General features: G+C 51.0%; 1 long non-coding RNA gene across 1 annotated transcript; it reads right to left on the bottom strand.

Annotated features, from left to right (window-relative positions):
• Nucleotides 1-7968: 7968 nt before the first annotated feature.
• On the bottom strand, nucleotides 7969-11257 carry LOC114446149 (uncharacterized). The gene is made up of 3 exons (XR_003671732.1): nucleotides 11186-11257; nucleotides 10210-10273; nucleotides 7969-8192 (listed from the first exon to the last, which is right to left on the bottom strand). It is a non-coding gene; the product is annotated as an uncharacterized LOC114446149 (long non-coding RNA).
• Between the last annotated feature and the right edge of the window lie 1499 nt (nucleotides 11258-12756).

Raw genomic sequence — 12756 nt, 5'->3', positions numbered from 1 at the left:
CCTAGGCCGGAGGTCGATGATCGATTTTGTAATCGTGTCAGCCGACCTTCGACCTTGTGTTTTGGACACTCGGGTGAAGAGAGGGGCTGAGCTGTCAACTGATCACTACCTGGTGGTGAGTTGGATCCGTTGGCGGGGGAAGAGGCTGGACGGGCCCGGCAGGCCCAAACGTACTGTGCGGGTCTGCTGGGAGCGTTTGGCCGAACCCTCCGCTAGGGAGATCTTCAACTCCCACCTCCGGGAGAGCTTCACCCAGATTCCGAGGGAGGCTGGAGACATTGAGTCGGAGTGGACTATGTTTTCCACCTCCATTGTCGATGCAGCTGTCCGAAGCTGCGGCCGCAAGGCCTCTGGTGCCTGTCGTGGCGGCAATCCCCGGACCCGGTGGTGGACACCGGAGGTCAGGGATGCCGTCAAGCTGAAGAAGGAGTCCTATCGGGCCTGGTTGGCTTGTGGGACTCCTGAAGCAGCTGATGGGTATCGGCAGGCCAAGCGTGCTGCAGCAAGGGCAGTTGTAGAGGCAAAAACTCGGGCCTGGGAGGAGTTCGGGGAGGCCATGGAGGAGGACTATCGGTCAGCCTCAAAGAGATTCTGGCAAACCGTCCGGCGCCTCAGGAGGGGGAAGCAGTACTCTGCCAACACTGTATTCAGTGGAGGTGGGGAGCTGTTGACCTCGACTGAGGGGGTGGTTGGACGGTGGAAAGAGTACTTTGAGGGCCTCCTCAATCCCACCAACACGCCTTCCATTATGGAAGCGGAGGCTGATGACTCAGTGGTGGACTCGTTCATCACCTGTGCTGAAGTTGCCGAGGTAGTCAAAAAGCTCCCCGGCGGCAAGGCACCGGGGTGGATGAGATTCGCCCTGGGTACCTTAAGTCTCTGGATGTTGTGGGGCTGTCTTGGTTGACACGCCTCTGCAACATCGCGTGGCAATCGGGGGCAGTGCCGCTGGACTGGCAGACCGGGGTGGTGGTCCCTCTTTTTAAAAAGGGGGACCGGAGGGTGTGCTCCAACTACAGGGGGATCACACTCCTCAGCCTCCCTGGGAAGGTCTACGCCAGGGTACTGGAGAGGAGAATTAGGCCTATAGTCGAACCTCGGATTAAGGAGGAGCAATGTGGTTTTCGTCCTGGCCGCGGAACACTGGACCAGCTCTATACCCTCCGCAGGGTGCTGGAGGGTTCATGGGAGTTCGCCCAACCAGTCCACATGTGTTTTGTGGACTTGGAGAAGGCGTTCGACCGTGTCCCTCGCGGCATCTTGTGGGAGGTGCTCTGGGAGTATGGGGTCCGTGGCCCTCTGCTGAGGGCCGTTAGGTCCCTGTATGGCCGGAGCAGGAGTTTGGTTCGTATTGCCGGCAGTAAGTCAGACCTGTTCCCAGTGCATGTTGGACTCCGGCAGGGCTGCCCTTTGTCACCGGTTCTGTTCATAATTTTTATGGACAGAATTTCTAGGCGCAGCGAGGGACCGGAGGGGATCTGGTTCGGGAACCATAGGATTTCATCTCTGCTTTTTGCAGATGATGTTGTCCTGTTGGCTTCATCGAGCCGGGACCTCCAGTGTGCACTGGGACGGTTTGCAGCCGAGTGTGAAGCGGCTGGGATGAGAATCAGCACCTCCAAGTCTGAGGCCATGGTTCTCGACCGGAAAAAGGTAGTCTGTCCTCTCTGGGTCGGAGGAGAGTTCCTGCCCCAAGTGGAGGAGTTTGTGTATCTCGGGGTCTCGTTCACGAGTGAGGGGAAAATGGAGCGGGAGATTGACAGACGGATCGGTGCAGCTTCCGCAGTAATGCGGTCGCTGTACCGGTCTGTTGTGGTGAAGAAGGAGCTGAGCCGGAAGGCGAAGCTCTCGATTTACCGGTCAATCTACGTTCCTACCCTCACCTATGGTCATGAGCTTTGGGTAGTGACCGAAAGAATGAGATCGCGAATACAGGCGGCCGAAATGAGTTTCCTTCGAAGGGTGGCTGGGCGCTCCCTTAGAGATAGGGTGAGAAGCTCAGTCACCCGAGAGGAGCTCGGAGTAGAGCCGCTGCTCCTCCACATCGAGAGGAGCCAGCTGAGGTGGCTCGGGCATCTGGTTCGGATGCCTCCTGGACGCCTCCCTGGGGAGGTGTTCCGGGCATGTCCCACTGGGAGGAGGCCCCGGGGAAGACCCAGGACGCGGTGGAGAGACTATGTCTCTCGGCTGGCCTGGGAACGCCTCGGGATTCCCCCAGAGGAGCTGGAAGAAGTGTCTGGTGAGAGGGAAGTTTGGGTGTCCCTGCTTAGACTGCTGCCCCCGCGACCCGGCCCCGGATAAGCGGTAGAAGATGGATGGATGGACTTAGACTTGCCGTCAGTGACTTGAGGCTTGAACCTGGAAGATATTTCACACAACACAAGATTCCATCCAGACTTACTGCAGAACAGTGAGTGAAGATGGATTGCTTCATTTGGCCATCACTAGTCCTGGCTATAATCGAGGAGCGTCAAATTAAGTGTGACCCGAGTCCTAATGAATAAACTGCGAGTCCCCATCTCTACCTAACACCACAGTCAGCATTAATTAGGTTCTGCGCTTGAACCACTCATATGGTAAATACACCAGAACCACCACCTGTTATTATTTATATTGTTATATCTTATTAAATATTTAACAAAATGACACTTATAGGCTATTTTTTATTTTTTTTTAAAGTGTGTGTGTGAGAGAGAGACAAGAGGGCTTCTTCTTGGAGGTGGACTTAAATCTGAGAATTTACTGAGACTTTTTTCCCTCAGAATTGTCGAATTCTGGAAAAAAACAAGTAAAAATCTGTTATGTGGGGTGTAGTTCTTAATACAAAAACAACAAAATTACAAGGCCAGAGTTCAACACAAGGTGACCCAATGGGCAAAAGTTCGGGAAGAAGACAAAGTTCATAAATGGCCAGGGGGCCAAAACAGAGTCAAACTGGCCAGAGGGCCAAAACAGTCAGGGGTTTGGGACCTTCTGGGTCCTGGCAGCTGCCCAACAGAGGCAAGGAAAAGGGCAAAAGGGCCAGTGGGGGCAGAGTCGCGGGCCCTCCAGGGTCCGGTCGGAAGCCCAGCATGGACAGGGGTGAGGACCCTCCGGGGTCCGGGTGGCAGCACAGCAGGGACATGGCTGAGGGCTCTCTGGGGTCCGGGCAGAAGACCACCAGCGATGGAGACGCGGACCCTCCAGGGTCCGGGCGGAAGACCACCAGCGATGGAGACGCGGACCCTCCAGGGTCCGGGCGGAAGACCACCAGCGATGGAGTCGCGGACCCTCCAGGGTCCGGGCGGAAGACCACCAGCGAGGACGAGACGACAAACCCTCCTGGGTCCGGGCTGAAGACCAGTGAGGACGAGACGACAAACCCTCCTGGGTCCGGGCTGAAGACCAGTGGAGACGATGAGGCTGACCCACCAGGGTCAGGGCAGAAGGTCGGCGGAGACGAGGCTGCGGACCCTCCAGGGTCCGGGCAGAAGGTCGGCGGAGACAATGAGTCTGACCCACCAGGTTCAGGGCAGACAGTCAGCAGAGATGAGGAGGCTGACCCACCAGACGAGGAGGCTGACCCTCCAGGGTCAGGGCAGAAGGTCAGCGGAGACGGTGAGGCTGACCCACCAGGGTCAGGGCAGAACACCAGCGAAGACGAGGCCGCGGACCCTCCAGGGTCCGGGCAGAACACCAGCGAAGACGAGGCCGCGGACCCTCCAGGGCCCGGGCAGAACACCAGCGCCGAAGACGAGGCCGCGGGCCCTCCAGGGTCCGGGCAGAACACCAGCGCCGAAGACGAGGCAGAAGACCCTCCAGGGTCCCGACAGGAAGCCAGAGCCGAAGACGAGGCAGAAGACCCTCCAGGGTCCCGACAGGAAGCCAGAGCCGAAGATGAAGCAGTAGACCCTCCAGGGTCCCGACAGGAAGCCAGAGCCGAAGACGAAGCAGAAGACCCTCCAGGGTCCCGACAGGAAGCCAGAGCCGAAGACGAAGCAGAAGACCCTCCAGGGTCCCGACAGGAAGCCAAGGCAGGGGACCCTCCGGGGTCCGGACAGGAAGCCAAGGCAGGGGACCCTCCGGGGTCCGGACAGGAAGCCAAGGCAGGGAACCCTCCGGGGTCCGGACAGGAAGCCAAGGCAGGGGACCCTCCGGGGTCCGGACAGGAAGCCAAGGCAGGGAACCCTCCGGGGTCCGGACAGGAAGCCAAGGCAGGGGGCCCTCCGGGGTCCGGACAGGAAGCCAAGGCAGGGGGCCCTCCGGGGTCCCGACAGGAAACCAGAGACGGGGACCCTCCAGGGTCCCGACAGGAAACCAGAGCAGGGGACCCTCCAGGGTCCCGACAGGAAACCAGAGCAGGGGACCCTCCAGGGTCAGGGCTGGAAGCCAGAGTTGGGGGTTCCCCAGTGACTGGACCAGTCGCTGGGGCTGAGAGTCCTTCTGGGTCAGGACGTGGACCCAGATCTGATGACCCTCCAGGGTGCACCCCCAGCATCCAGACAGGTGACCTCCAGTGTCTCTGCCACCCCTGTGTTGGTAGGAAGTCCTCTGCGGGGGGCACTGGAGGTCTCTGGGGCAGGCTGTGCCGTCTGGGGCCTGCCCTCTGGCCGAGGCGGGAGGAGTGATGACGTCGTCTGGAGCCCGCCCTCTGGCCGAGGCGGGAGAAGCGATGACGTCGTCTGGAGCCCGCCCTCTGGCCGAGGCGGGAGAAGCGATGACGTCGTCTGGAGCCCGCCCTCTGGCCGAGGCGGGAGGAGCGATGCCGTCTGGAGTCCGCCCTCTGACGGAGCGGGGAGAAGTGACGTCGTCTGGAGTCCAGCCTCTGACGGAGCGGGGAGAAGCGACGTCGTCTGGGGTCCAGCTGGCTCCACTGAGGGCGAGGAAGGGGCCTCGCCCGGGTCTAGGGAAGAGGAGGCGGAGATTCCAGCTGGAGCAGACGAGAGCAGGCCAGCTGGCTCCACGGTAGAGTCCACCAGACTTCCAGCTGTCTCCAGAACAGCAGCTGGGCGGCGACGCCGACAGCGCCTGCGCCTTCCTGACGCCTCACCCAAAGAGGGAAACCTCATGGCCAGCCGAGTACCTTCAAACAGTGGCCCAAATTTGGGAAGGAGGGCATAATCGGAGATAAACTCCCAGTTTGCCAAGAAGAACTGCCTACGCTCCTCCACCCCCTTCAAGGCAGAAACATAATCAAACAAATAGTCTGCTGGGTCCATTATGGTCAGTTCTTCTGTTATGTGGGGTGTAGTTCTTAATAGGACCCAAGCGCAGACAAAATAATGTTCAAAAAAAAGGGAGCTTTATTTAAAGACAACACAAAAACCAGTCCAGAGGAGCAGGTAAACGAAAGGAGGGCTACTGGGAACAGTGCCAAACAAAAGGTAAAAAGTACAAAATAAACACAAAAGGATAAACCAAACCAAACCTGAGGATGATCGGGGAAACATGAGGAAACACGGAGGAAGAAGAAGGACGAAGAGGTGAATCACGAGGGAGTACACACGCGGGTGCACATGAGGAATCACAAGGGAGTACACACGGGGGTGCACATGGGGAATCACAAGGGAGTACACACGGGGGTGCACACGGGGAATCACAAGGGAAGAACTGACAAAGACAAAGGGAAGGCACAGGCTCTCCTTCACTTGTTCATGGAGAACTGCGTTTTTGAAGTTTCTGTGTTTCCTCCCGTCCTCTCTTATCCGCCTCAGCTGCCTCCTCCTGTTCTCTCTTTTCTTTCTGCAGCCTCCTTTTCAGCTCCTCCTCTAAGAAACACTTCTCTTCCGCCAGTTTTTGGATCAGACCATCTCTTTCCAGGACAGTCTGGTTGGCCTGGTCCAGGTCAGCTTGCAGAATGGATAGCATATTTAATGACTCCACACATTTTTTAGTGCGTTGGTCCAGTACCTCGCTGACGTGTTCAGTGTCAGCGATGGACCGCTCCAGCTCCTCTAGCAGGGAACGATTCTCTTCTGCCAGCTTGTGGATCAGACCGTCTCTTTCCAGGACAGTCTGGTTGGCCTGGTCCAGCTCCTCTTGCAGGGAACACTTCTCTTCCGCCAGCTTGTGGATCAGACCGTCTCTTTCCAGGACAGTCTGGTTGGCCTGGTCGAGCTCCTCTTGCAGGGAACACTTCTCTTCCGCCAGCTTGTGGATCAGACCGTCTCTTTCCAGGACAGTCTGGTTGGCCTGGTCCAGCTCCTCTTGCAGGGAACACATCTCTTCCGCCAGCTTGTGGATCAGACCGTCTCTTTCCAGGACAGTCTGGTTGGCCTGGTCCAGCTCCTCTTGCAGGGAACACATCTCTTCCGCCAGCTTGTGGATCAGACCGTCTCTTTTCAGGGCAGTCTGGTTGGCCTGGTCCAGCTCCTCTTGCAGGGAACACATCTCTTCCGCCAGCTTGTGGATCAGACCGTCTCTTTCCAGGACAGTCTGGTTGGCCTGGTCCAGCTCCTCTTGCAGGGAACACTTCTCTTCCGCCAGCTTGTGGATCAGACCGTCTCTTTCCAGGACAGTCTGGTTGGCCTTGTCCAGCTCCTCTTGCAGGGAACACTTCTCTTCCGCCAGCTTGTGGATCAGACCGTCTCTTTCCAGGACAGTCTGGTTGGCCTGGTCCAGCTCCTCTTGCAGGGAACACTTCTCTTCCGCCAGCTTGTGGATCAGACCGTCACTTTCCAGGACAGTCTGGTTGGCCTGGTCCAGCTCCTCTTGCAGGGAACACTTCTCTTCCGCCAGCTTGTGGATCAGACCGTCTCTTTCCAGGACAGTCTGGTTGGCCTGGTCCAGCTCCTCTTGCAGGGAACACTTCTCTTCCGTCAGCTTGTGGATCAGACCGTCTCTTTCCAGGACAGTCTGGTTGGCCTGGTCCAGCTCCTCTTGCAGGGAACACTTCTCTTCCGCCAGCTTGTGGATCAGACCGTCTCTTTCCAGGACAGTCTGGTTGGCCTGGTCCAGCTCCTCTTGCAGGGAACACTTCTCTTCCGCCAGCTTGTGGATCAGACCGTCTCTTTCCAGGACAGTCTGGTTGGCCTGGTCCAGCTCCTCTTGCAGGGAACACTTCTCTTCTGCCAGCTTGTGGGTCAGACCGTCTCTTTCCAGGACAGTCTGGTTGGCCTGGTCCAGCTCCTCTTGCAGGGAACACTTCTCTTCTGCCAGCTTGTGGATCAGACCGTCTCTTTCCAGGACAGTCTGGTTGGCCTGGTCCAGCTCCTCTTGCAGGGAACACTTCTCTTCTGCCAGCTTGTGGATCAGACCGTCTCTTTCCAGGACAGTCTGGTTGGCCTGGTCCAGCTCCTCTTGCAGGGAACACTTCTCTTCCGCCAGCGTGTGGATCAGACCGTCTCTTTCCAGGACAGTCTGGTTGGCCTGGTCGAGCTCCTCTTGCAGGGAACACTTCTCTTCCGCCAGCTTGTGGATCAGACCGTCTCTTTCCAGGACAGTCTGGTTGGCCTGGTCCAGCTCCTCTTGCAGGGAACACTTCTCTTCTGCCAGCTTGTGGGTCAGACCGTCTCTTTCCAGGACAGTCTGGTTGGCCTGGTCCAGCTCCTCTTGCAGGGAACACTTCTCTTCTGCCAGCTTGTGGATCAGACCGTCTCTTTCCAGGACAGTCTGGTTGGCCTGGTCCAGCTCCTCTTGCAGGGAACACTTCTCTTCTGCCAGCTTGTGGATCAGACCGTCTCTTTCCAGGACAGTCTGCTTCTCAGTTTCTAGCTGGCTTTGGACTGAGCAAAGGTTAGAGACCAGCTCCTCATATCTAGAAGGATTTTTTGCTGCCTCCTTACGTTGCTTCTTTTCCACTTTCTCCCTCTCCTTGCGATCCTTCTTCTCCTCTTTCTCCCTTTCCTCACGTTCTTTCTTTTCCTGTTTCTCCCTCTCCTTACGATCCTTCTTCTCTTGATTCTCCCTCTCCTTGCGATCCTTCTTCTCCTGTTTCTCCCTTTCCTCACGTTCTTTCTTTTCCTGTTTCTCACTCTTCTTGCGATCCTTCTTCTCCTGTTTCTCCCTCTCCTCACGTTCTTTCTGCAACTTCTTTTCTGCATTTTTTTGCTCCTTCTTGGACATCTGAGGCTCGCTGAGTTTTTCTTCCAGGAGCTTCATCTCTCTGACGTCTTTAACGAACTGCTGCATGCTCTCAAGCCTTTTGTCTGTGACTGCAAGTCTCGGTCCTTCCAGTGGCGTAGGAAGCATTAAAAATGTGGGGGGGACACCTTCTGTTGGTGGGTGGTGAAAAAAAGTACATAAGTATATTATGAAATATAATAATATGAAGTAGTTGCGATTTCCTGTGGATTTTAACAGTGATTTTAACAGTGTTAAACTATTTTACCTACAGAAGTAAACACTTAATGACTATTTCAGAGACAGATTCAACAAAAACTCGGTGACAAACAGAAACTAGAAAAGCATTTCCTGAAGAAAATGCAAGTTTGATTGCCGCAGCTGAAGCATTGCTTTGAACACTGATGTGAAGGATTGCTCTAAATTGCTGGAGAATCTGCAATCTGAACTTAATTTGCTGAAACACAGTTAAGAATTTAGAAAGATGAAGCTCTTATCTGGAAAAGTAGAAAATGTTTTAATATTATGAAGATATGAAAGAGAAACAGCTGAAGACAAGAACAGTATGAAGTCACGACCTTAAAGAATAGCCTGTGAATATACCATATGAAAGGTCTGAGGGTGGAATAATACCATAAGACTATAAGAAGCTCAGGCTGTGTGATTTGAATGTGGAAAAGTAGTATACAGCTGAAGGATCATCAATATGACAGATATAATGCTTAAAGTCTGATAAAGACTACAAATATGGCTGCTTTGTATGCTTCTAGTGTGTCAGTCTGTCACCATGGTAACGGCCCTGCCTGCCTGCCTGCATCCATGGCAACCGGAATGTTTATCAGCTGCCCCTAACTGCAGCTCTCTCTTTCCCCCTCCTAATGCATTTCCTATGTAAAACCACCCTCCGAACAACGTCTTATATTCTCCAAACCGAAGACTTTAGACAAAAAATAAGAACACCGTCAGAATCCCAAGAAGTTGCTCTACACCTGGTACGATTTTTATGTCTGGGATGTCGAAGATGTGGAGATGGCGGCGAGTTAGAAAATATGGCAGCTCTGCTTCTCTGTTTTTGGTTTTACATTATGTCTCTGGTGCGCGCAGAGCAGGAAGAGAGTGACAACCAACCAATACTCCGTGCAGGGTCGTCTCGGAGGATTGGCTGATTATTTTTAGCATTTTATAGCTTCCACTGATGATTCATATTCTTCGTTTTAAAGTGAAACTGCCGAACTAATTAGTTGCTATCGGATTGTAAAGAGAAGTTACACTAATTTAACAAAAAGTGCATCAGAATGAAATCTCCTACCCTACCTTTAAAACACGGTGACATACAGAAACTAATTCCAAGTGAGACAACAGTTTTGTCAACCATAATAACATCAGTATATTTTGTTTGAACACAGTGGTCCTCTCATCATCTGAGTTTCAAAAAGTTGTTGGGCCATGAACCAAACTCTGCTTAATGCAGATAATACAGAAACACTGAAAACAGTAAGGCTTTAGCATGAGTTGGACACTTACAATAACGTTACTTCCTCCAGCTTTGACCACGCTCGCCCGAAGAAAGCCACTGGCTTTGTTAGCACCGTTACCATAGTAACGGGGCTTTGTTAGCTAACAAAGTGGCTTTGTTAGCACCGTTACTATAGTAACTATAGTAACTATAGTACTATAGTAACTATAGTAACAGAGCTACCGTTACTATAGTATTGCGTATTGCAGCGCTGTGGAGCTCACCCTGAAGCCACGCCTCCCAACCAGTCACTTCGGCCATCATGCACGCGCAGAGCAGGAAGAGAGTGAGAACCAGCCAACTATACGCGCAGGTGCGCCTTGTAAGATTGGCTGATGTTTTTAGTGTTTTATAGCTTCCACAGATGATCAATATTCTTCGTTTTAAAGCTAAATTGCCGAACTAATCGGTTGCTATCGGATTGTAAAGAGAAGTTACACTAATTTAACAAAAAGTGCATCAGAATGAAATCTCCTACCCTACCTTTAAAACACGGTGACATACAGAAACTAATTCCAAGTGAGACAACAGTTTTGTCAACCATACTGGTGCTACTACACTAACAGATTATACAAAACCTCCATATCTGCCGCCTTCTCTCATTTACAGAGACAAAAAATTGTTCACCTGATAGTTTTCCCGTCATCACTCACCTTAGCAATAGAACTTCCTTCACTGGACCTACGTGATGGCCCTGCCTCTGGCTCACTCTCAGTACTAACCTCAAATATAGATGGAGATGGAGAGATTGTGCATTACTTTTCAATTAACAACCAATATAAGTGAGCTTTAAAATATATATATCATCAATGAAATAACATCAGTATATTTTGTTTGAACACAGTGGTCCTCTCATCATCTGAGTTTCAAAAAGTTGTTGGGCCATGAACCAAACTCTGCTTAATGCAGATAATACAGAAACACTGAAAACAGTAAGGCTTTAGCATGAGTTGGACACTTACAATAACGTTACTTCCTCCAGCTTTGACCACGCTCGCCCGAAGAAAGCCACTGGCTTTGTTAGCACCGTTACCATAGTAACGGGGCTTTGTTAGCACCGTTACCATAGTAACGGGGCTTTGTTAGCTAACAAAGTGGCTTTGTTAGCACCGTTACTATAGTAACTATAGTACTATAGTAACTATAGTAACAGAGCTACCGTTACTATAGTATTGCGTATTGCAGCGCTGTGGAGCTCACCCTGAAGCCACGCCTCCCAACCAGTCACTTCGGCCATCATGCACGCGCAGAGCAGGAAGAGAGTGAGAACCAGCCAACTATACGCGCAGGTGCGCCTTGTAAGATTGGCTGATGTTTTTAGTGTTTTATAGCTTCCACAGATGATCAATATTCTTCGTTTTAAAGCTAAATTGCCGAACTAATCGGTTGCTATCGGATTGTAAAGAGAAGTTACACTAATTTAACAAAAAGTGCATCAGAATGAAATCTCCTACCCTACCTTTAAAACACGGTGACATACAGACACTAATTCCAAGTGAGACAACAGTTTTGTCAACCATACTGGTGCTACTACACTAACAGATTATACAAAACCTCCATATCTGCCGCCTTCTCTCATTTACAGAGACAAAAAATTGTTCACCTGATAGTTTTCCCGTCATCACTCACCTTAGCAATAGAACTTCCTTCACTGGACCTACGTGATGGCCCTGCCTCTGGCTCACTCTCAGTACTAACCTCAAATATAGATGGAGATGGAGAGATTGTGCATTACTTTTCAATTAACAACCAATATAAGTGAGCTTTAAAATATATATATCATCAATGAAATAACATCAGTATATTTTGTTTGAACACAGTAGTCCTCTCATCATCTGAGTTTCAAAAAGTTGTTGAGCCATGAACCAAACTCTGCTTAATGCAGATAATACAGAAACACTGAAAACAGTAAGGCTTTAGCATGAGTTGGACACTTACAATAACGTTACTTCCTCCAGCTTTGACCACGCTCGCCCGAAGAAAGCCACTGGCTTTGTTAGCACCGTTACCATAGTAACGGGGCTTTGTTAGCACCGTTACCATAGTAACGGGGCTTTGTTAGCTAACAAAGTGTTTGATTGTTTGATTGCCTAGCAACGGCAATCAAACTAATAAAGACGTAGAAGAACAAGAGTTTGATTGCCTAGCAACGGCAATCAAACTAATAAAGACGTAGAATAACAAGAGTTTGATTGCCATGGCAATCAAACTAATAAAGACGTAGAATAACAATAGTTAATAACAATAACTAATTCCAAGTGAAACAACAGTTTTGTCAAACATACTGGTGCTACTACACTAACAGCCTCCATATCTGAGGCCTTCTCTCATTTACAGAGACAAAAAACTGGCAAATCCCATAGAAAAATGAACCAAACTGCTTAATGCAGATAATACTGAACCACTAAAAATACTAACTTACAAAAAATTGTTCACCTGATAGTTTTCCCGTCATCACTCACCTTAGCAATAGAACTTCCTTCACTGGACCTACGTGATGGCCCTGCCTCTGGCTCACTCTCAGTACTAACCTCAAATATAGATGGAGATGGAGAGATTGTGCATTACTTTTCAATTAACAACCAATATAAGTGAGCTTTAAAATATATATATCATCAATGAAATAACATCAGTATATTTTGTTTGAACACAGTGGTCCTCTCATCATCTGAGTTTCAAAAAGTTGTTGGGCCATGAACCAAACTCTGCTTAATGCAGATAATACAGAAACACTGAAAACAGTAAGGCTTTAGCATGAGTTGGACACTTACAATAACGTTACTTCCTCCAGCTTTGACCACGCTCGCCCGAAGAAAGCCACTGGCTTTGTTAGCACCGTTACCATAGTAACGGGGCTTTGTTAGCTAACAAAGTGGCTTTGTTAGCACCGTTACTATAGTAACTATAGTACTATAGTAACTATAGTAACAGAGCTACCGTTACTATAGTATTGCGTATTGCAGCGCTGTGGAGCTCACCCTGAAGCCACGCCTCCCAACCAGTCACTTCGGCCATCATGCACGCGCAGAGCAGGAAGAGAGTGAGAACCAGCCAACTATACGCGCAGGTGCGCCTTGTAAGATTGGCTGATGTTTTTAGTGTTTTATAGCTTCCACAGATGATCAATATTCTTCGTTTTAAAGCTAAATTGCCGAACTAATCGGTTGCTATCGGATTGTAAAGAGAAGTTACACTAATTT

This window comes from Parambassis ranga, chromosome 14 (assembly GCF_900634625.1).
Source record: "Parambassis ranga chromosome 14, fParRan2.1, whole genome shotgun sequence".
Classification (NCBI taxonomy): Eukaryota; Metazoa; Chordata; class Actinopteri; family Ambassidae; genus Parambassis; species Parambassis ranga.
This window is presented reverse-complemented; position numbering and strand designations above follow the sequence as displayed.